Source organism: Phyllobates terribilis, unplaced genomic scaffold (assembly GCF_046119375.1).
Source record: "Phyllobates terribilis strain yellow unplaced genomic scaffold, ASM4611937v1 Scaffold_3__8_contigs__length_932513732, whole genome shotgun sequence".
NCBI lineage: Eukaryota > Metazoa > Chordata > Amphibia > Anura > Dendrobatidae > Phyllobates > Phyllobates terribilis.
This window is the reverse complement of record NW_027362763.1, coordinates 169,469,626-169,490,892: the sequence shown is the minus strand read 5'-3', so window position 1 is coordinate 169,490,892 and position 21,267 is coordinate 169,469,626.

The following is a 21,267-nucleotide window of genomic DNA, read 5'->3' as shown; positions in this document are numbered from 1 at the left end:
TGGCGCGGGGACCGTGGGCCGTACGGGGGTTTCGTCGGGCCCGGCGTTTCTGCTCCGCGCTTTGGACCTGCAGCGGTTCCTCACAGATCCGCCTCTCTCGCCGTTCTCTCCCGAAGACCTCTAACTGCTGACGGCAGCATTCCTCACGCCGGGCTGCGTCCGCCCGGGTCTCCTGGGTGAACCCCATGAGGTTTTCACCGGTGGGGTCCCATGCAAATTGGGCCTCCTCCAGCGGGAGCGGAACAATTTTGGCGGGTGCCGGAGCCGGGATCAGAGGCTCACACAGAGGCCATTCCTTCCGGAGTCGGGGGTTGACGTACTCCGGTGGCCAAACGAAAGGCAGCCCGTCCGGGCTAGTATGCTGTGCGAACAGATCTTCACCCAGGGGTGGCACGGTGGAGGTAGAGGGCGCTGTAGGGGCAGCGGCGCCCGGGGGCGCTCGGCCTTGCGTCCAGGCCGTAGGCATCCTGTCTGGATTCAGGTATGGCGCCTTCCGGGAGGAGGGCGCTGTGGGGACCGCGGCGCCCGGGGGCGCTCGGCCTTGCGACCAGGCCGGGGGCACTTCCTTTTTTGCCGCGCTCAGGGTCCAGGGGCGTGGCGTAACAGAGGGCGCGACCGCGGCTCCTGCCGCTTGAGGCCTAGTTGGTAGCAGCGGCGGTGCGGCAACGGGCACGGTGAGTGGAACTTCGGGCTCTGCGACGGGGAGCTGGGGCAGGCTTACGGCTACTGGGCTCGGGGTGATGACGTCCCCATTACCTGCTTCCATCCCTGCGGCTCCCTCCGCGGCGTCGTCTCCGGCCTTCGTCCCTCCTGCACCATCCTCAGGGGCAGACATGCTCCACGATGCGGGTGGCGTCCTCTGCTGGCGGGTTCCAGCCTGCTGGACCATCTCCCTTCTCCACTCGGCCAGTGCTTCCTGCTGTACCTGGGCCATCTTCCGGGCCAGGGCTTCCAGCGCAGTCTGTGCACGCTCCCGATCTCTGGGGAGCTGTGCCAGGATCTCCACCAGGCCTTCTGGGGTGGCAGCCTGCAACAGGTTCCGGACCACAGGGTCAGTGCTGCTCGACTCTTCCTCCATCTCCGGGTGCGATCTGTCCAGACTCCTCCAGGCCGCACCCATCTTCTCTGTTTTGTTCTCTATCCGCCCCCCTTGAGGGTGGTCCCGGGGCAACTTGGTGACAGTCAGTTCCAGGGGCAGCCCCCTCACGCTGATGGACATCTCTATCATTGCAGTCTCTGCTGGTGGGGGCGGTTTCCGCTTTTGGTGCCATTCTTGGACCTGGCCCACGATGGGAGGTGGCCTCTAGCCACCCTCTGGCACGCCCATAATGGAGTCCGCTCTGCCAGGGCGGGAAATCGTCTCAGATGGCGGGAATCGTCTCCTTATGGCGGGAAACTCCGTGGATGGCGGGAAAAGGCTGCAGATGGCGGGCAAACGGCGGGAAACGACCCGAGATGGCGTCCGATGGCGGGAACCCTCTGGAATTGTCGGGAGACTCCTTTTTACGGTAAATGTGAACTTTTCTTCAGGCACGCAGTACCTGTCGGTTGCGGGCACGAAATCCTGCCGACTACGCCAAAGTTGACGCGCCCCTGGGCCTGCTGTGTCGCGCGGCATCGCGCGCACGGGGGCTTACCCGGAGCCGGATCAGATGGGGGTAGTAGTCTTGTGGCGGTGACCCGGTCCGTGCCCAGGGAGTCAAACTGAGCGGCAGTATTTAGCAGTAGATGTTAGAATGTTCGACTACGCCACCCGTGGATTGCGGTCACGGAACCGCCGCTGCACGGCAGTCTGCTGAGGCCGGTGTTGTTTGTGCAGCTGAGAATGAGATGACTCCCCACGGGAGGAGTATGGCCTCAGGGCAGATCTGTTAGAGATGATGATGGGAGTGATGGTGCGGGTGTCCCAGTGCTGAGGGTGCAGGTGTGACGGCAGGAACACAGAGGCGGGAAGTGCAGTTTCAAAAGCTTTACTCACAGTTCTTTATCAGATCCTTGTGCACAGTAGGACCACCCGAGCCGTGCTGCGTCCACCAGGTCAGGGACTCGGCCAACTCCCAGGCGATTCCAGAGCGTGGTCCAGAGCTCCCCTCTCTTCCTTCCTACTGGCCGTCCTCACCAGGGACCCACCTATGTCCGGCTTCCTCGGGCCTTATGGGGCAAAACCTCTCTCCGGCTTTCCTGACCCTATGTGGCGTGCCTTCCTGGTGGATGTGGCGAGGGGTCGTGCCAAAGCTTGACCACGACCTCCGGTTCCTGGCTAAGGATGATTGACCTCCACCAGTTTGAGATCCGGTACCCTTCTCTGCCAACCCTTCACCCGTTTTAGTTCACTCGTGGGATCTCAGGGTTCCTTCTGCTTGCGTCTCTGGGCCTTTCCTTGTGTTCCTCTTCTTCCTTCCCTCTCTATGCTTCAGGCCTGGCTCTGGAGCTGGGCCCAGACGGAGCCACAGCTCCCCCTCAGCCCTCTCTGGCTGAGCTCCTTTCTCCACTCCTCCAGGCTGAACAGACCCTGTCTAAAGATGGTGCCCACCTTATATACTCCCTCTGACACCCGAGCCCAGGTGACTAGCACCCAATGGGCTCCTACCTATGCCCAGAGTCCCTCCCCTATCTGCTCCTACACTACTAGGATGTCCCCCCCCCCCCCACTCCAGCCAGGGACAGACGCTGTCGTACCTGGACATCTATCTGGGGGGAGTACCGTTGTTCTGTCCCCCGGAAATGGGGTGAGTGTAGTGCATGCAGCTAACTGAGCTCTGTCCCACACTCCATCCTTACCCGGGAGTGGAATACCACACCTCTGGTTTGAGGTGCAATACTCCTGTAGCAGCCGAGTCCTCGGGGTGCTACATAAGCTGCCCATGCCATAGGCTCTAACGTAGCCCTATGCCATCAGAGATGCAGGAACTGTGTGTTGATAGCAAGATGAATGATCCTTCATCTCTTGAGTCTGCAGGACACCCCGTAAGTGGTTTCCATAAAGAACTTCACATTTTAATCTGACCAAAAAAACAGCTTTCTATTTTTCCCCAGTCCATTTTAAATGAGCTTTGGCCCAGAGAAGACGACAGCTTTTCTGGATTGTGTTGATATATGACTTCTTCTTTCCACCATAGAACTTTAACTTAGTTATTGCATGGCAAACTGTGTTCACATACCTTGATATTTAGAAGTATTCATATCTGATTTGTTCTTCTGTACCACCTGGGGGCCTGTTGATAACGAGCATTCAATACTGACCACTGGCTTTGTGCACATGGATTTCTCCAGAATCTCTGAATCTTTTGATATTATGTACTGTAGATGGTGGGATATTCAAAGTCTTTGCAATTTTATGTTGAGGAACATTTTTTCTGAAATTGTTCCACAATTTGTAAATGCAGTTGTTCACAGATTGATGAACCTCTGACCATCTTCACTCCTGAGAGACTTTGCCTCTCTCACATGTTCTTATTATTTACAGTCATATGACTTACTTGAAAATTGACCCTCCAGCTGTTTTTCATTAGTACCACTTACATTTCCACCCTTTTGATAACCCTCTCCCAATTTTTTTGAGTTGTGTTACTGCCGTCAATATCTAAATGAGTTAATTTTTTCAAATGAGATGGAAAAATGTCCAACGTTCACCTTCTGATCTGTGTTCTATTCTGTGTTTTGAATAAAAAATGTCTATGAGAGATTTCCAAATCACTGCATTCTTGAGTTCTGTACATTTTACATAGAATCCCGACTACTGGAACTTTGTGCAATTCCCACTTCCAGTTCTATCACTTTCCATTATAAAAAAAAGTCTACCAAGGTAACCAGGAAGAACAAAACTGTATGCGAAAACACATATTTTAGATAAACAGCCAAACTTTTCATGATACTTCAAAAGAGGATGTAGGGTGTGCAACCGGGTCATAATCATGGGTGAAACAGGAAGACTGCAAGAGAAAGACATTATAAAGGCAAGGCCTGACCACTTATCATTGGCAATGCTTGGCCCACTGCTATTAAGGCTATTGGCTAAATATGAGCAGATCGATCTGCAGAGGATCAAATTTGAGTCAAATGTCCTAAAATTCATGGTTCTTTCAAATTCAAACACTTTAAAATGTTATTTGCGGTTCGAAAAAAAAAAAGTTCCCCATCACCATTTCTCATACTGCTAATGTGGCGCCCCTGCGGGTTCGGTCGCCTCAGAGGTACTGCATCTCACCCAGAGATGTGGTATCTCACTCTTAGGTAAGGAGAGAGTGCTGCCCGGGACCCTAACACCTGCATCCAACACTACACTACTCCAGACCGGCAGGAGGTGTAAGATGCCCTGCTCCTCTGCTGAGCCCAGTCCCTGACTGGAGTGGGGGGAACCAAAGTAGGGGGAACCATGTAGTGGGTGTTGGTGGAGGAAATAGTTCAGGGGAGCTCAGTAAGAAGTGATATAAAAGAGAGGGTGGAACATTCTAGAGGGAGAAGAAGAGAGAGTCAGAGGAAGAGTTGGGAGCAGGAGCTCTGCTCAGGGAAGCGTGGGCCTGAGTAAGGAGGCCCAGGAGAAGGAGAGGAGGAAGGAACAGGAGCAGAGAGAAGGCTCCAGGAGTGAAGAAAGGATCCCAGGGGTACGGGCAGTGCTGGAGGCCACCCGTACGCCCGAATCTACCAGGCGGTGGAGGGATTGGGTCGCAGAGGGGATCGGCCCCTAACTAGTGAGAATTGCAATATTCAACTAGGTAACCGGAGGGTGCAGTATTTCAGGTGCTGCAGCGAAAAGCCACATCTAACTCACCGAAAAGGTGGCCAAAGAGGACCCAGGGGACAGAGAAGACGTCGCCCGACAAGGTCCGAGGTCACTGGATTGGGACACTGGGTGTGAGGTGCAGGGAGACGGCCAGAAGGAACACACAGAAGGGGGTCCCATTACGTACTCCGGAGGTACCTGAGGGTTTGCTGTACTCATCCCTGAGTAAGCACAGGACGACGTTGGAAGTTATGACCTGCAGTTGTAACCAGGAGCAAAGTGAGAACTGTGCGTAAATCAGGAAGACTGCACCCCACTGTCTCTGTGAATTATTACTGCTGCGCCATCATCCACTGCGCTACACTGCACAGCAACATCTATAACATCACCATTTCCTGCCCTGGAGCTAAGCTCTGCCTGTGGAGAGCTGAACCAACTCTGCTGCACTAACATCAGCACCAGAGGACCTGCTCCGCAGCGGCAGCCCCATATAGCCGTATACCACAGGTGGCGTCACGAACTTTATATAAAATCTTTAATTCCCCTGTAAATATTCCCTTTTATTGACCGCCCTGGGTCACGGACTGGGTCACCGCCACTGTGACATCTCCCCTAGCAACGACCGGCCCGGCTACCGAGTACCCCACGGCCCAGGGGGCATGTCACTAAAGCATTACAGAGCGGGTTAACGCCATTCTGTGTGGTGTGGCCACATGGCCTCCCCAAAATTCCCTGCAGCTATGACATCTAGCGGATTATCATACCTTGTACAGTGGTGGTCAGTACCGGGGCCATCACAGATCAGCACTTCCCAGCGGAGCACAGTTTGTACAGCAAAGTTGTTTTCCATCTCTAAAGTCACTAGGTATATTTCTCTCTTCTGTGGAATATAAGCTGTTATGGTTAGCGAGGTTTTCCCTCTCTTCTGTAGAATTTAAACTCTTATGGTCAGCAGGGTCCTCTCTCTCTCCTGTAGAGTGTAAGCTCTTATGGTCAGCAGGGTCCTCTCTCTCCCATGTAGAATGTAAGCTCTTATGGTCAGTGGGGTCCTCTCTCTCTTCTGTAGAGTGTAAGCTCTTATGGAGTGTGGGGTTCTCTCTCTTTTTTCTCCTACACTTGTCATTTATGAGCAAGTACAAACTTTCCAGTATTGAAGTTTGAGCAAATTTGTTCATTATAGATTGAATTTTGGGGGAATATTCGGTGAAGTTGGTGAATTTCAAAAGATTAGCTCATCTCTATTATTGGCACAATGCCTGGATATTATTGGCACAAGCTATTAGGAATAAACCAAAAATATTTAACAATAAGAGGTTAAGAGGAGTCAGGAATACTCCCAAGCTACCAAAGAAAAACTTGGGGAGGAGGTGGAAGGTGACCACAGCAGTCTGGGGTACTCTCACTACCTGTTACAGTGTCTGCAGTACATCAGTGCACTGCCGGCTATCAGTCAAAGTTTTGGGGCTTGACTACAGCCACCGCTCACAGCGCTATGAGCAGTAATTGAAGCAGCTCCGTTCACGCATGTGTGACTGGTGGCTCCCGGGAGGAATAAAGTTCCTTTTTTCCTGGGAGCTACACTTTCCGTACAGCAGCCGTGCACCTTTCTAACCTGCAGATTAACCCAAAACCTGCAGGTTAATAGCATTATTTGACATGACAAGTTCTCTTTCTTCCCTCCCCAGCTTTGCTCAAAATATTTTTTTTAACAATTTAATGAAGCTTAAAATGCCCTTGAATTTCTTTCCCTTTTTTGTGTGGAACACTATGATGATGCCTTAGTGGTGTTGCCTGTACAGATAGACACCATCTCATATTCTACGATATCTGCTGTAAGCTTGTAGACCTGATGTGACTCGCCCCCTGGGCCGTGGGGCACTCGGATCCGGGCAGTCTGGGAATGATGGGAGTAGTAGTGGCAACCCGGTTCCGTGGCTCAGGGTGGTCAGGCCAGTGGTAGTCCGTTATGTGCTGATGTTTATGTCCGACTACACCACCCGTGGATTTGCGGTTATTAGGAACCGCCGCTGCATGCAGACCGCTGGGGCTGATGAGGTGTGCAGCTAGGGTAGTGTGACTCCCCACGGGAAGAGTGCGGCCCCAGGGCAGTATAGTGGATGGTGGGAGTGATGGTAGTGAGAGTCCCGGTGCTGATAGTGCTGGAGGAGCAAGGAGCACACAGACAACAAGTTGCAGTCCAGGGTCTTTACTAAAACAGGTAAACTGACCCATAAACAGTCCCGGCTAGGAGGGGACCTGGATGTCTGAGAGCAACGGGGAAATTGGCCCTGGTCAGGGTGAGGGTGTAGGCCTACCGTGCTTTCTGCGCTCCTTCTGGCTATCTCCTCCTTATAGGGTAACAGCCCACGTTTCCGAGCTTTCTGTGTATTCTCGCCTGTATGGCCTGCGACGTGGGTTCCTTTCTGCTCCCAGCCTTGTACGGCTCTGCTGGTCCCTTCGGTTGTGGCAGCGCCTCCAGGCTTATTAGGCCAAGGAATATACAGTCCCTTGCGGACTGGTTCTCTGCTGGTGGATGTGGAATCCTTCCAGCCTCAGACACCAAAGTCTGGTAAGGTCAGTCTCTGATTTGCCAAGACAGGCTCTCTTCGCCTCTTGTCTCTGGCTTGTGGCTCTCCTCCTGCCACACTTCCTCTTAGGTGCAATCAACTTTCTGTCCCTGCTCCACTCTGGGACACGTCTCAGTGCTGAGACAGGCCATCCAGTTCTCCCTAACCCTGCCCCCAGCACCAGCTTTTATAGGGGCAGCCAGCTCCCCCTACTGGCCTGAGACAGGAGGCATTGCATGCTAATGTTCCCCTGACTAGAGAACCTCCCCCTTGCTCTCAGACACAGCTTTATTACATTTTGTGGCATCCAGGCCAGGGTGACACATTCCCCCCTAGTGAAATTTAGTACTCCGGGACTAAACAATAAACAAGGATAATATACATAACCATAAAACATTAATAGAAAGACGACGCACAGCTTGAGTTCTTAAGGTCACAGTGTGGTCTGTGACCGGGTGTCCATATCACCAACCCAACGAGGAGCCTTAACCAGGTAGGGGGTCTGTCCTACCCCAAGTCCTTTACAGTCTTAGTTCATTCCTTGGTTAGGCTCCGAACGCAGTCCATACAAGGTCCCGGTTATACAAAGTCCATAACCTTTGAGTCCTTACGGTAGCTGCAAGAAACTGAAACACAGAATTACCAAACATGCATGTAACTTTGCAAACAATTCAACATTTGGCAACAGGGTTATTTACAATCTTAGCGCGCTCTATATTCTCCAGCGAGCGGGTATCTGTCCCTTTGTGCTCCTGGTTGACCTCCTTAACCCACTGTCTGGTGGTGGACCAACCTGGCTTTCCCCACTAGCGTTAGGGGTGCAGCTAACAGCTGGGTGTACAGGTAGGGCAGGCAGCTGTCTGCGGGTCCTTTGGCTTACCGCAGGCATGGCAGGCTCACTGTCAGCAGAGGGTTGACTCTCCTGGGCTGCTGGTACAGGCTCTTCTGCCTCTGGAACCGCTTGCTCCTCTTCACCTTCCGGCTCTGGTGTTGGTTGTTGCTGTGCCGGTTGCAGGAAATGCAGGACGGGTACCATTATGGCATCATTTATGCGAGTCCAGGACTGAGGGAACTCTCCGAGAACGGTGCTGATCATTTCTTCCCTGTCCTCTGCGGGTTCAAGGTCACTCTGATCCTCTTCTGCACTACGGAGTTGCTCGGGGCACCTTTTGAGGTTGTCTCTGGAGACGGTGCTAGTGGTTTCTCCTCCGTCCTTGGTGATTACGCACACCTTTGGGTTGTCATGGTCAGACTGCAGTACGGTGTAGGGTTCCCTTTCCCACTGGTCGTCCAACTTATGTAGCCTTCTTTTTCGCTTTAGGACTTGATCACCAGGTTCTAGGGGACCAGCAGGGGCGTGTTGATTGAAGAGTTTTTCTTGCCTCTCTCTCACCTGGGCCAGGCTCTTCTCCACACTCTCCTGTACCTTCTTGTACTGCAGTTGCCTTTCCGTATCCCAGTCCGCATCCGGGGAGGTGTCCTCAGGTATTAGGACTCCCATCTCCAGGTCTACGGGCAGCTTACCTGGTCTAGCTCGCATCAGGTAAGCCGGGGTGCAGTTTGTAGCATTCACCGGGATATTGTTGTATAGGTCTATCAGGTCCGGCAGTTTTTCTGGCCACAGGCTGCGTTCCTCCAGGGGCAATGTCTTCAGGAGATCAATGACTATATTGTTCATCTTCTCACACATCCCGTTGGTTTGGGGGTGGTAAGGCGTTGTACGAATCTTCTTACAGCCATAGAGGTTGCAGAACTCCTGGAAGATTTCAGCCTCGAACGCTGGACCCTGGTCTGTCAGGACCTGTTCCGGATACCCGTGTGGACGGCAGAAGTATTGCTGGAAGGCTCTGGCCGCTGTTTGGGCTGTCAAGTCCTTTACCGGGACCACCAATAGAAAACGGGAATAGTGGTCCACGATTGTCAGGGCATAGATGTATCCAGACCGGCTTGGAGCCAATTTGACGTGGTCCAGAGCTACCAGCTCAAGAGGCTGCGTGGTGACGATGGGCCTCAAGGGTGTCTTCTGGCTGGTGCGGTCCTTCCTCCTCAGGTGACAAGGGCCACAGTCTCTGCACCACTTTTCTACAGCTCCTCTCATGCCGACCCAAAAGAACCTTCCTCTTAGCAGGAACTCCAATTTCTTCCACCCGAAGTGTCCCGCTCTGTCATGGTAAGCCCCCAGGACCATGGCTGCATCCCGTCTTGGGACCACGACTTGCCAGGTCAGCTCGTGCGTCCGGTGGTTAACAATCCTTCTGCACAACTTGCCTTCGTAGAGGAACAGCTTGCTCTTCTCCTTCCATAGCTGCTTGGCTTCCTCTGGGGCATCTGGATCTAAGCGGGCGTCTTCCCGGGTCAGCAGATCTTTCACCAGGCGGACTGCAGGGTCACTATCTTGGGTCTTGGCCCAGCTGTGGTGAGGTAGGGGATTGATCATCACAGTTGTTAGATCCTCCTCCTTCACGCGGTGAGAGTATTGAGCGGCTCCATACCGGTGAAACGCGGGGAGTTCTACCTCCTCCAGCTCTTCTGGGTCTTCGTCACCTTCAGGTAAGTGAGGCATCCTCGATAGGGCGTCAGCGTTGGCATTGGTTTTGCCTGCCCGGTACTTGATCACGAAGTCATAGTTGGAGAGACGGGCCATCCACCGCTGTTCCAGGGCATTGTCCAGGTGTGTCAACGGGTTGTTGTCCGTGTACACGGTGAACTTTGCGGAGGCCAGGTAATGCTTGAAGCGTTCCGTCACGGCCCACACCACCGCCAAGAATTCTAGCTTGAAGGAGCTGTAATTCTCCAGGTTCCTCTCGGTGGGCCTCAGCTTCCGACTGGCGTATGCGATCACCCGTTCTCTGCCCTGTTGGTTTTGGGACAGTACGGCTCCCAGTCCCACATTACCGGCGTCCATGTGGAGAATAAAAGGCTGGCCATAATCAGGGTAGGCCAGGATCTCATCCCCCGTGAGGGCCATCTTCAGCTGGCGGAAGGACTCCTCTTCCGGCTTATCCCACTTGAAGGGTGGCTTTTGACTTCTGGACTTAGACTGTCCGATTAGGAGGTCCTGCATAGGAGCTGCCATCCTAGTGAACCCGGGGATGAACCTTCGGTAGTAGCCTACCAACCCGAGAAACTGTCTCACCTCTTTGATGTTCGAGGGGCTTTGCCAGCTCTTGATTGCCGTGACCTTGTCAGGGTCAGGGGCCACTCCTTCCGCGCTTACCACGTGCCCTAGGTACTGGACCTTTGGTTTCAGCAGGTGACACTTCGATGGTTTCACCTTCAAGCCATAGCCTGCCAGGGCTTCGAACACCTCGGCCAGGTGCTTTAGATGGTCCTCGTAGGTCTTCGAATAGACGATCACATCGTCCAGGTAAAGGAGGACCGTCTCGAAGTTTCGGTGCCCTAGACAGCATTCCATCAGCCGCTGGAAGGTCCCTGGTGCGTTGCAGAGCCCGAAAGGCATGCAGTTGAATTCGCTCAGTCCCATCGGGGTGGTGAAGGCGGTCTTCTCCTTGCCAGCCTCTGCCACAGGAACCTGCCAGTACCCGCTAGTAAGGTCCAAAGTAGAAAAGAAGTTAGCTGATTTTAGTGCGGCTAAAGACTCCTCTATTCTAGGCAGCGGATATGCGTCTTTGTGAGTGATACGGTTGATTTGTCTATAGTCGACGCACATTCTCATGGTGCCGTCTTTCTTTTTCACCAGAACCAAGGGGGCTGCCCAGGGGCTACAGCTGTCTCTAATGACCCCAGCTTCTTTCATCTCTCTTAGCATGCCCTTTGCGTTCTGCTAATGTGCAGGGGGTACAGGTCTGTGTCTCTCTTTTATTGGTGGGTGGCTCTCTGTGGGGATGTGGTGTTCTATCCCTTTTACTCTGCCGAAGTCTAGCGGGTGCTTACTAAAGACTCTCTCGTACTCCCGTACCACCCGGTAGACTCCTTGTTTTTGGTGCAGGGGAGTGGAGTCAGCACCCACATGGAGTTTCTGGCACCAGTCCTCCTTTTGTTTCTGGGAGCCATTACCCTCCGCCTGTGGAGATGGAGGCAAGGGTTCCACGGCCCTGATAGCTTTGTGTTCGACAACAAACAGTTTGGCGAGTGTAGCGTACCTGGGTAAGTGTACTTCCCTCTCCTCAATGTTGAGGATACGGACGGGCACCCTCCCATGACGGACATCAACCACCCCCCGAGCTGTCAAAATGGTGGGCCTGCTGTCTGAGTACACGGGTTCTACCATGGCTTGGTAGTCTCTACCTCTCAACCCGATTGCAGTCCGACACCAGATCATCATTTCACTTTTGGGAGGCATGGAAATGGGGAATGGGTCACTCAGTCTTACGCTACCGATCTCACCACCAGACAGTTCTACCTGCTGCCGTCTCATCAGGGCTTTTATCTCCTTGTTGAGGACTCTCTGTTGGCTGGAACTAGCATTCACCGCCACCTGTTGTAAGATTACAATTACCTCTGAAAGACAATTTTCAATTACGTTAGTACCCACAGTCATTTTAGGGTGACTTTCACGTCGGTCAATGTCCACAATAATCACCCCCTGTGCCGGTAGTTCAACTTTACCAATTTTAATGGTCATCTCCTTGAACCCCATCTGCGGCACGGGTAAGCCATTACTGGTGATGATGCTCAAGTTACTGTCTGGATACCATGTGATATCAGCATCAGTCCAATACTGCTTAAAAAGTACATAAGGGATAGTGGTTACTTGCGACCCAGTATCCAGCAAGGCGCTCATGGGGATACCGTCCAGCACCACGGGTAAAACCGGGCGCCCCCCAACGTACTTATCACGCCAATTATAAGGGCCTGGTGATCTTATGCCTGGGGGTCGGCCCTCTGCCCCAGGTTGGACCCGTTTAAATTACAGTACCTGGAAATGTGTCCGGGGTGGTTGCATCGACGGCAAATGGGCTGTCCATCCTCTGCGTAGCGGTCTGTGGGCCTCCCTTGGAACGACGGGATCCTCCTCTGTCGATGCCACGGGACATCCTCCGGACTTGAAGCCAGCTCGATGGGTCTTGACGGGTCCACTTGCAACGCCTGGACAGTCCTGGTCAACGCCGCAACGCTCCTGGTTAGCTCCTGGACTTGGTGGTGCAGGCCTTTCGACGGGGCTTGGTTCAGGGCCTGTGCATCAGCCTCCACGGAGTCCATAGAGGAGGGCGCCGCCTCCTGGTGGTAGGTGATAGCAGGGCGCCGGGGGTTTATAGCGCCACTGGTTGCAGATTCACGGAGCACCCTTATGGCCCTGTCCTTAAATTGGGCAAAGGTCAGGTCGGTTTCTGAAAGAACATGAGGCGCAGTTGGGCCCTGTGGGCGCTGGACAGCAGACCTTCTATGAATTGTTCTGTTAGCAGCTTATCGGTTTCCTGCACACTGCCAGGGTCAGTTTGTTGAATAGCCCTCAATGCTTCCTGCAGATTTAGGGCATAGTCTCTGATGCTGTCCTGTGCCCGCTGCTTTCATCCATAGAACCTCAATTTAATCTCAGCGGAGGTACGTGTGTCAAAGGTACCCCGCAGCCGGGCCAGAATACCCTTCACGGTTCTTTTCTCCTCAGTGGGCCATGATTTTACCTCCCTCTGGGCTGCGCCAGTTAACTGCCCTGTTAATATGCTGACCTTCTGTTCCTCTGTCAGGGGGTAAACGTGGAACAAACTGTATAGCCTTTCCTTGAAGTCAGTTAGGGCATGGGGCTCCCCTGAGTATTTGGGCAGCCAGGCCGCTCCAGGGATGTAGGGCAGGGAAAATGGCATCACCGCTGCTGCGTTGGTGGTAGTGGGCGCCTCTGTATCCGACATCTTCCTCCCCCCTAGTTAAGCATGGCCTACCTTCCGACGATCCTCTTCTGTAGGCCGCGGCTCCGCTGCTGCTGCTATGGACGAGGACCTGGCGTCGCGTCCTGATGACGTCAGCATCGCTCTCTCTCCCTTCCAGGACCTTGCGCAGCGTCGGTGCGTGGGGCGGAGCTTCGGATCTCGCGCGGTTTTGACGTCCACGCCCCTCTTCTTCCCGCGCGGCGTCCTGAAGATGGTGTCCGATGGCGGGAAACAGCTGCGGATGGCGGGAAGACGGCAGAAGACGGCGGGAAACGGTCCAAGATGGCGTCTGATGGCGGGAATCGGCTCCGGATGGCGGGAAACGGCTCCGGACGGCGGGAAACTTCGCCACAGGTAAGTTACAAAAGTCTTTTTCAGGCACGCAGTACCCGGTGGTTGCGGGCACGAAATCCTGCCGACTACGCCAAAGCTGACTCGCCCCCTGGGCCGTGGGGCACTCGTATCCGGGCAGTCTGGGAATGATGGGAGTAGTAGTGGCAACCCGGTTCCGTGGCTCAGGGTGGTCAGGCCAGTGGTAGTCCGTTATGTGCTGATGTTTATGTCCGACTACGCCACCCGTGGATTTGCGGTTATTAGGAACCGCCGCTGAATGCAGACCGCTGGGGCTCATGAGGTGTGCAGCTAGGGTAGTGTGACTCCCCACGGGAAGAGTGCGGCCCCAGGGCAGTATAGTGGATGGTGGGAGTGATGGTAGTGAGAGTCCCGGTGCTGATAGTGCTGGAGGAGCAAGGAGCACACAGACAACAAGTTGCAGTCCAGGGTCTTTACTAAAACAGGTAAACTGACCCATAAACAGTCCCGGCTAGGAGGGGACCTGGATGTCTGAGAGCAACGGGGAAATTGGCCCTGGTCAGGGTGAGGGTGTAGGCCTACCGTGCTTTCTGCGCTCCTTCTGGCTATCTCCTCCTTATAGGGTAACAGCCCACGTTTCCGAGCTTTCCGTGTATTCTCGCCTGTATGGCCTGCGACGTGGGTTCCTTTCTGCTCCCAGCCTTGTACGGCTCTGCTGGTCCCTTCGGTTGTGGCAGGGCCTCCAGGCTTCTTAGGCCAAGGAATATACAGTCCCTTGCGGACTGGTTCTCTGCTGGTGGATGTGGAATCCTTCCAGCCTCAGACACCAAAGTCTGGTAAGGTCAGTCTCTGATTTGCCAAGACAGGCTCTCTTCGCCTCTTGTCTCTGGCTTGTGGCTCTCCTCCTGCCACACTTCCTCTTAGGTGCAATCAACTTTCTGTCCCTGCTCCACTCTGGGACACGTCTCAGTGCTGAGACAGGCCATCCAGTTCTCCCTAACCCTGCCCCCAGCACCAGCTTTTATAGGGGCAGCCAGCTCCCCCTACTGGCCTGAGACAGGAGGCATTGCATGCTAATGTTCCCCTGACTAGAGAACCTCCCCCTTGCTCTCAGACACAGCTTTATTACATTTTGTGGCATCCAGGCCAGGGTGACACAGATGCACCAGCTACTGTGATGTATATTACCTTTATAATTGGAAGCCTTTATTGCTGTGATTACCTTTATTCGCTGTTCAAAAGGAAAGCAAAAGGATTGGAAATGTTAAAGACAAGAGAAACGGAGGAATTGAAACATGCAAATCAGCTCTGTTATACCAAGCTGGCTGAAAAATTGATATTGTTAACTTGTGCAATAGTCTCATAAAACAGCAGAATAGTTCTGAATTGGATTGGAGGCGTCTAGTGGTATGAAGCAAAGATAGTTTGTTTCAAAGCAACAATCTTGTAATAATCGTAAGAAAGTAGACAAATTATTTTAGATAGAAAATGGTAACTCATAAAAGAATGCAGCAAGAGCATCGAGAGAATGGTTGTTTAGACTTTACAGCAAAACTATTTGATGAAAAATGAAAAAAAACTAAAATATTTAAGTACCTGGCATGTATGTTATTCAGACTACAACACACAATAATCATAACAGGGCACTGATAACTATTATAATATTGTGATATCGGCCGACGCCACATCTTATTAACATAGCACTGGCTGATATTTGTATAAGTAAATCATTTGTGAACGGACTTACAAATTATTTGCAACATTTTAACAATAAAGGCAATATTTCAGCTTTTGTATTTTCTTTCTAACGTGTCTACTCGCAGATATGGAAATTGGTTACAAAAGATGCACACTGGGTCTAATGCATACATGTCAAACTGTGGCCCGTGGGCTAAATCTGGCCCTCAGGGTGATTATATTTGGACTATGTGGGGCCCATAATTCTGTATGGAGGACTATGTGGGGCCCATTATTCTGTATGGAGGACTATGTGGGGCCATTATTCTGTATGGAGGATTATGTGGGGCCCATTATTCTGTATGGAGGACTATGCGGGGCCCATTATTCTGTATGGAAGACTATGCGGGGCCCATTATTCTGTATGGAAGACTATGCGGGGCCCATTATTCTGTATGGAGGACTATGCGGGGCCCATTATTCTGTATGGAGGACTATGCGGGGCCCATTATTCTGTATGGAGGACTATGCGGGGCCCATTATTCTGTATGGAGGACTATATGTGGCCTATTATTCTGTATGGAGGACTATGTGGGGCCATTATTCTGTATGGAGGACTATGTGGGGCCCATTATTCTGTATGGAGGACTATGCGGGGCCCATTATTCTGTATGGAAGACTATGCGGGGCCCATTATTCTGTATGGAGGACTATGCGGGGCCCATTATTCTGTATGTAGGACTATATGTGGCCTATTATTCTGTATGGAGGACTATGTGGGGACCAATATTCTGTATGGAAAACTATGTGTGCCCATTATTCTGTATATAGGACCATGTGAGGCCCATTATTCTGTATGGTGGACTATGGGGGGCCATTATTCTGTATGGAGGACTGTGTGAGGCCCATTATTGTGTATGAAGGACTACGTGGGGCCCATTATACTGTATACTTGTTGACCCGTGACTTTGTCCAAGTTTTTCACTTCGGCCCTCTGTGTGTTTGAGTTTGGCATCCCTAATGGGATGTACAGGATGATTATATGGTAGAAGAGAGGATTACCCGTTTAGACCAATTTTTGTTAAAAAAATGTTATTCGCAGTGAAACAATACGCTGTGACTCTCAATTAATGCTAAACCTATAATTACCCAGAAATTATGTGTAACCTTCTGATGTCTCATAGGGCTGTAGTGAACCCATTTCTAGCTCTTTAATACAAAGACTTAGAAATGTCAAGTCACCACAACATACACTCCTCAACATTGAAATTGCAACACCAAAAAGGTAAAGTTGCGGAGTTCTGGAAATCACAGGATGTTAATTATATGCAAATGATGGCAAAATGAAAACAATATTTTCAAAACATGTTGAGTTATTCAGCACTGAGTATGAGTACTAGGCCCAGAAATATATGCACTTATATACCTTGGCTGCTATGAATGAGGTTATTAATGGTTGTGTGATGAATGTCCTCCCATGCTAAATGCACCTGGGTACACGATTCATTCAAATATGCTCAATGCGAAGCAACTCTGGAGACACTGCAGAATATGGTAGCACTTTTCGGCCCTCATGTGGATTACCACAAAGTGGCCATCTCCATGGGATACCGGGAGTATAATGTGTACCTTGCAAATACTGTGATTTCTGTGTAAACTGTATGTTGTAACATATTGTGAGACCTGCTGACAGGCAGCACTAAAAGGGTTGATCTTCCCCACAGAGGCTTGTTCATGTGACCCAGCTCTGCTTGGTATGCAGTAGTTTTTGGAAAGAGCTGGAACAAACTTCCCATGGGCAGTCAGTCAATGACTGCAGCTTTAAAAGTCAAATGAGAGTGGGAGGAGCTAATTCCTGTGAGGCAGTAAGGATTGAGTCTGCTGTAAGGGGTTAGCGATTAGGAGAGAGGAGTGAGAAGAGGAAAGCAGATACATAAGGAGTTTCCTCCCCCTGACTGCTGGGTCTAGAAGTGACAGAGGTAAGAATCCACTTTGTAATGCCACTTTTGCGGTAACCTCATGTGGTGTATAGCAGAGTGTATAGCAGAGGGTTATGCTCCGATCTATAACGTGTCTCATGGTGGTCGAGCTGTCTGACACGATGAGCCTCCTTCCCTCCTCAGCTACACTCACACAAAGTTTCACAATACAGTATATGCATTGAAGAGAGAATTAATATATTTGTTTGCAGGGCAATTGTTCTGCTCTTACTCCCATTTTGCTTCCTTTTGCAGCCTCCTACCCCTTACTACGACCATTTTACAGCCATTTTACAGCACCAAAGTTCGGGTCCCTATTGATTTATATGGGTTTTTGGTCTGGGGTCAAGTTCTAATACCCAACCCGAACTTTGGACTTAAGTTCGAATGAACCCGACGAACCCGAACATCCAAGGATCCACTCACCCCATTCATTAGCTCCCAGAAGGCTGTGGATGAGGGGAGTAGGGGGCATAACTAAAACAGGTGTGATGATTCAATTGAAATTTTGTTATTTACAACATAGTTTTATGGCAATGGAAAAGTTGGACTAAATAGAACACCCACTCAGGCTAATGGTGTTGCTGTCAGAGGTAACATCATCCTGTTGTGTGTAAGATAAGTGAGGTGACATATAGACATATATTCCATTGCACATTCTGCTTCCTCCCCACAAAAACGCTTGCCAGAGGCAAAGGAGGCAAGTGTTGCCTTCATGTGGTACTACTATTGACAAGATTGATAGTGAAAGCAGTGCTGGTGGTGTTGCTGCTAGCAGCTCCCACATATTTTGCAATGGTATTGGGGTTCTTTTGGACACAGTTATAACATCCCAAAAAAAATTAAAACATTTTTAATGTTTTGGCTAGAGCTGAAATGTTGCATACCTTGGACATGGAATAGATATTCTTCAAAGTTTTACTATTATTTATAGTTTTTAGATATAAGGACATGCTGCATCAATTCTTTCTTTCTTTTTCATATCACTTTATATTATATCAATTTATTAATCTATGAATAGTGAGTTATTTTTTTTCAAATCTGTAGGTATCATGTATTTTACATCATTCACATGACTGCTACAGCCAATTACTAACCTTATTTGTGATGTTTGCATGTAAAGCATGTGATGTGATGGCTGAGGCCGGTGATTGGCTGCAGCAATCACATGGTTTATCTACTGTATGGTACGTGATCGCTAGTGGAGTGGCTTGGATACATCAGGTAAGTAATGGTGATTCCTATATTTTATAACTCTGCCTATTCATCACCAAAATTCTTAATATCCTGTAAAACCCTGTGAAGACCGGGGGTCTTCCGTGGGCGTAACACTACTCAGACAACACAGGGTGAGGGTTAAACAGTGTGGCAATACTTTATTGAACCACAAAACGGCCAATAAACTGATAGAACAGTCCCAGCAAGTACCCAAGATGGTGCAAATTAAAGAGTCCTCAACCTCCCGCTGGCCCGCCGAGAACAGAGTAGCTGTGATTTTGGGGCTTCAGGGGCCGACTACCCCCACCAGTGGCACCCCGCTTTTGGCGGGCCCGCAAAGAGAGAAGGTAACGACAAGCTTAGGAAACTAAAAGAGAGCAGTGAAGTCTGGGGCCAGGTGACCTGATTGTCCTGACCTGGATTCTTTAAGACATCTCTGAGGGTTCAGCAATGGTCAATGGTGCCGATCTGTATTCCTCCAGCTGGGGCCGAAGTTCCCTAAGCTGACATACTGTAGAATGACACAAAATAGAGGCAGAGACCCCTTTTTTATAGATCACAGTTGTCCTTGCAGCCATCATTCACAGGTCAAGGGTCAGGGATCAAGGTGGAAAGAACTCATGACTCATTGTTTGAGCTTTTAATCAACTTGCATGGTTTGGTAAAATACATAATCAGCATATTATCACAGTATTGCACCATGCCTTTATCTTGCAAGATTTGGAGACAATCTGTTACAGTACAACTCAACTCAAGTGTCAACATTCAGGATTATTCAAACAATAGTCTGTGTTAATCAATCAAAGTAGAACACCAATGCAAAAGTCAGCATGAAGATAAAAGCATATACTGTAGCTCCTGGCTAACTGAATTTGTCTGGCATAATTAAGAAGAAAAGCTGTGTGTATGTGTGCGCTGTATTTCTCAACAGGGCACAGACCTGTTTAAGGATACATTGTGGCCACAGAATAACTCCTGGTTCTATCTGGCATAATTCACTATCAGAATTCTGGAAAGAAATCCACTCTTGCACTTACAAAAAGAGCAATAGCCTTCCTGTCGCAATGAAGGGTTATTCCTATTACATCAATATTTTTCACAAAATGCTTAAAGGGAACCTGTCACCTCAAAAATTTTTATTTACCTGCAAACGTAGGGTTAATCTGCAGGTAAATAGTGTACAATGCTGATCGGCCATCTTACTGAAAGTGCTGCAGGAGAAAATAATGTTATTTCTGCTCTGAAGCTGCCAACATTCAGTTATGGAGGCATGCACGGAGCGGCTACAGTCACCGATCACAGCACCTCTCACTATACTGTGAGTGGTGGCTAAAAACACACCCCGGCACTTTAATTGGCAGCTTGTGTGCAAATAGGATCTGCAGAGCAAGCTGTCAATCCAAGTGTCAGGATTGTGCTTACAGCCTCCGCTCACAGTGTAGTAAACAGTATAGTGAGTGGTGCTGTGATAGGTGACTGTAGCCGGCAGCTCTCAGGAGCAAATAAGTTAATTTTCTCCCGGTAGCCGCACTTTAGTAAGGCATCGGGGCAGCATTGTTACGTTGTTTACCTACAGATTAATCCTATATTTGCAAAATGTAGTATATTCTGCTCTTCTGCTCTAAACATACAGTACTTCACATGCTCCTGCATCAGAGTGTATCTTCTGTATAAACAATTCTGTCTCTTTTTCTCTGCTGTCAGCAGCTATATATTATTTACTGATTAACCCTTCATCTGCTGTAAGCAAAAAAAAAAACACTCCTATGAACTAGTTCACATCCTTAAACTGCTGCAATTCTGGGACTATCTACACATCTTCAGTTCCTGTGTGTGTCACTCCTCGCTCTGTGTCTTCTGGTGCTCTGCTCTGCTTGTCTGCTTACTGTCTCATTCTTCACTGTTCCATGTGCCTTCCAGAAAATCTTGTCCACTGTGCCATTGCCTTTGCTTCGTGTTGTCCACCTTGACCTGCGGCTTAGTGAATCCACCCCACCAGATGAGCCCCTAACACCTGTCTTCGAAGATGGCTGCATTCTGAACTGAGCGCTCCTCTGCACCGCTGATTGTGTAGGAAGTTGACTTCACTCTGAGCTGAAGTCTCTTCAAAGCTGATTTTTGTGCTGGCACAGTTGAGCTATGTTGGAAATTGGCTGCTGTCTGAGTGAAAGGGAATCTTCAAGTAGGATCAATCCTCCTAAGCCGTCTAGATGGGCATGTAGGTCATAAAAAGTTGAATAAAATGATACCTGGATATCTGTGAAATGATGTCTTATTCCAGAGTGATCCATATTTTTCTTAATATGCAAATGAGCTGTTCAGATCTATGGGCCGGACACAGGTCTTCCTGACAATCTGCCTCCAAAGATTATTGTAAATGAAAGGGGGCGTTACCAGTGTGAGACACGTAGAGCAGGAGAGCAGACTGTCAGCCATTACATGTCTCATTTACAATAAGAGCATGTATAAGATGCTGTCTGTATGATTTCAGCCTTTTATGTTTGATTCTGAAATGCAGCGGCAATTATAGAGACCTGTCAATCACCTGGAGGGTTGCAGAAAGACTAGCCCGGGGTGGTGCTAGACTAGTCTCATCTCTCCCTCTAGATCTGAGTGGATTACTATTCTGGGCAGATATTAAAAACTACTTGGCTGCAATTGTGCAACTAGGCTTTAAGTCATGCACAGCTGATTTGAGTACTGGCACAGTTGAGTTGTGTTGGAAGCTGGCTGCTCTCTGAGCTGACCTGTCCTCAGCACAGCTGATTTGAGTGCCAGTGCAGCATAGCTGAGCTGTGTTGGAAGCTGATTGCAATCCCTGCTGAGCTTTTCTCTGTACAGCTGATTGTGTTGGAAGCTGGCTGAAATCTGAGTCCAGCTCTTCTGTGCATAGCTGATTTTAGTGAAGGCACAACTGAGCTGTGTTGGAAGCTGGATGGTCTCTGAGCGTTCTCCTGTATATA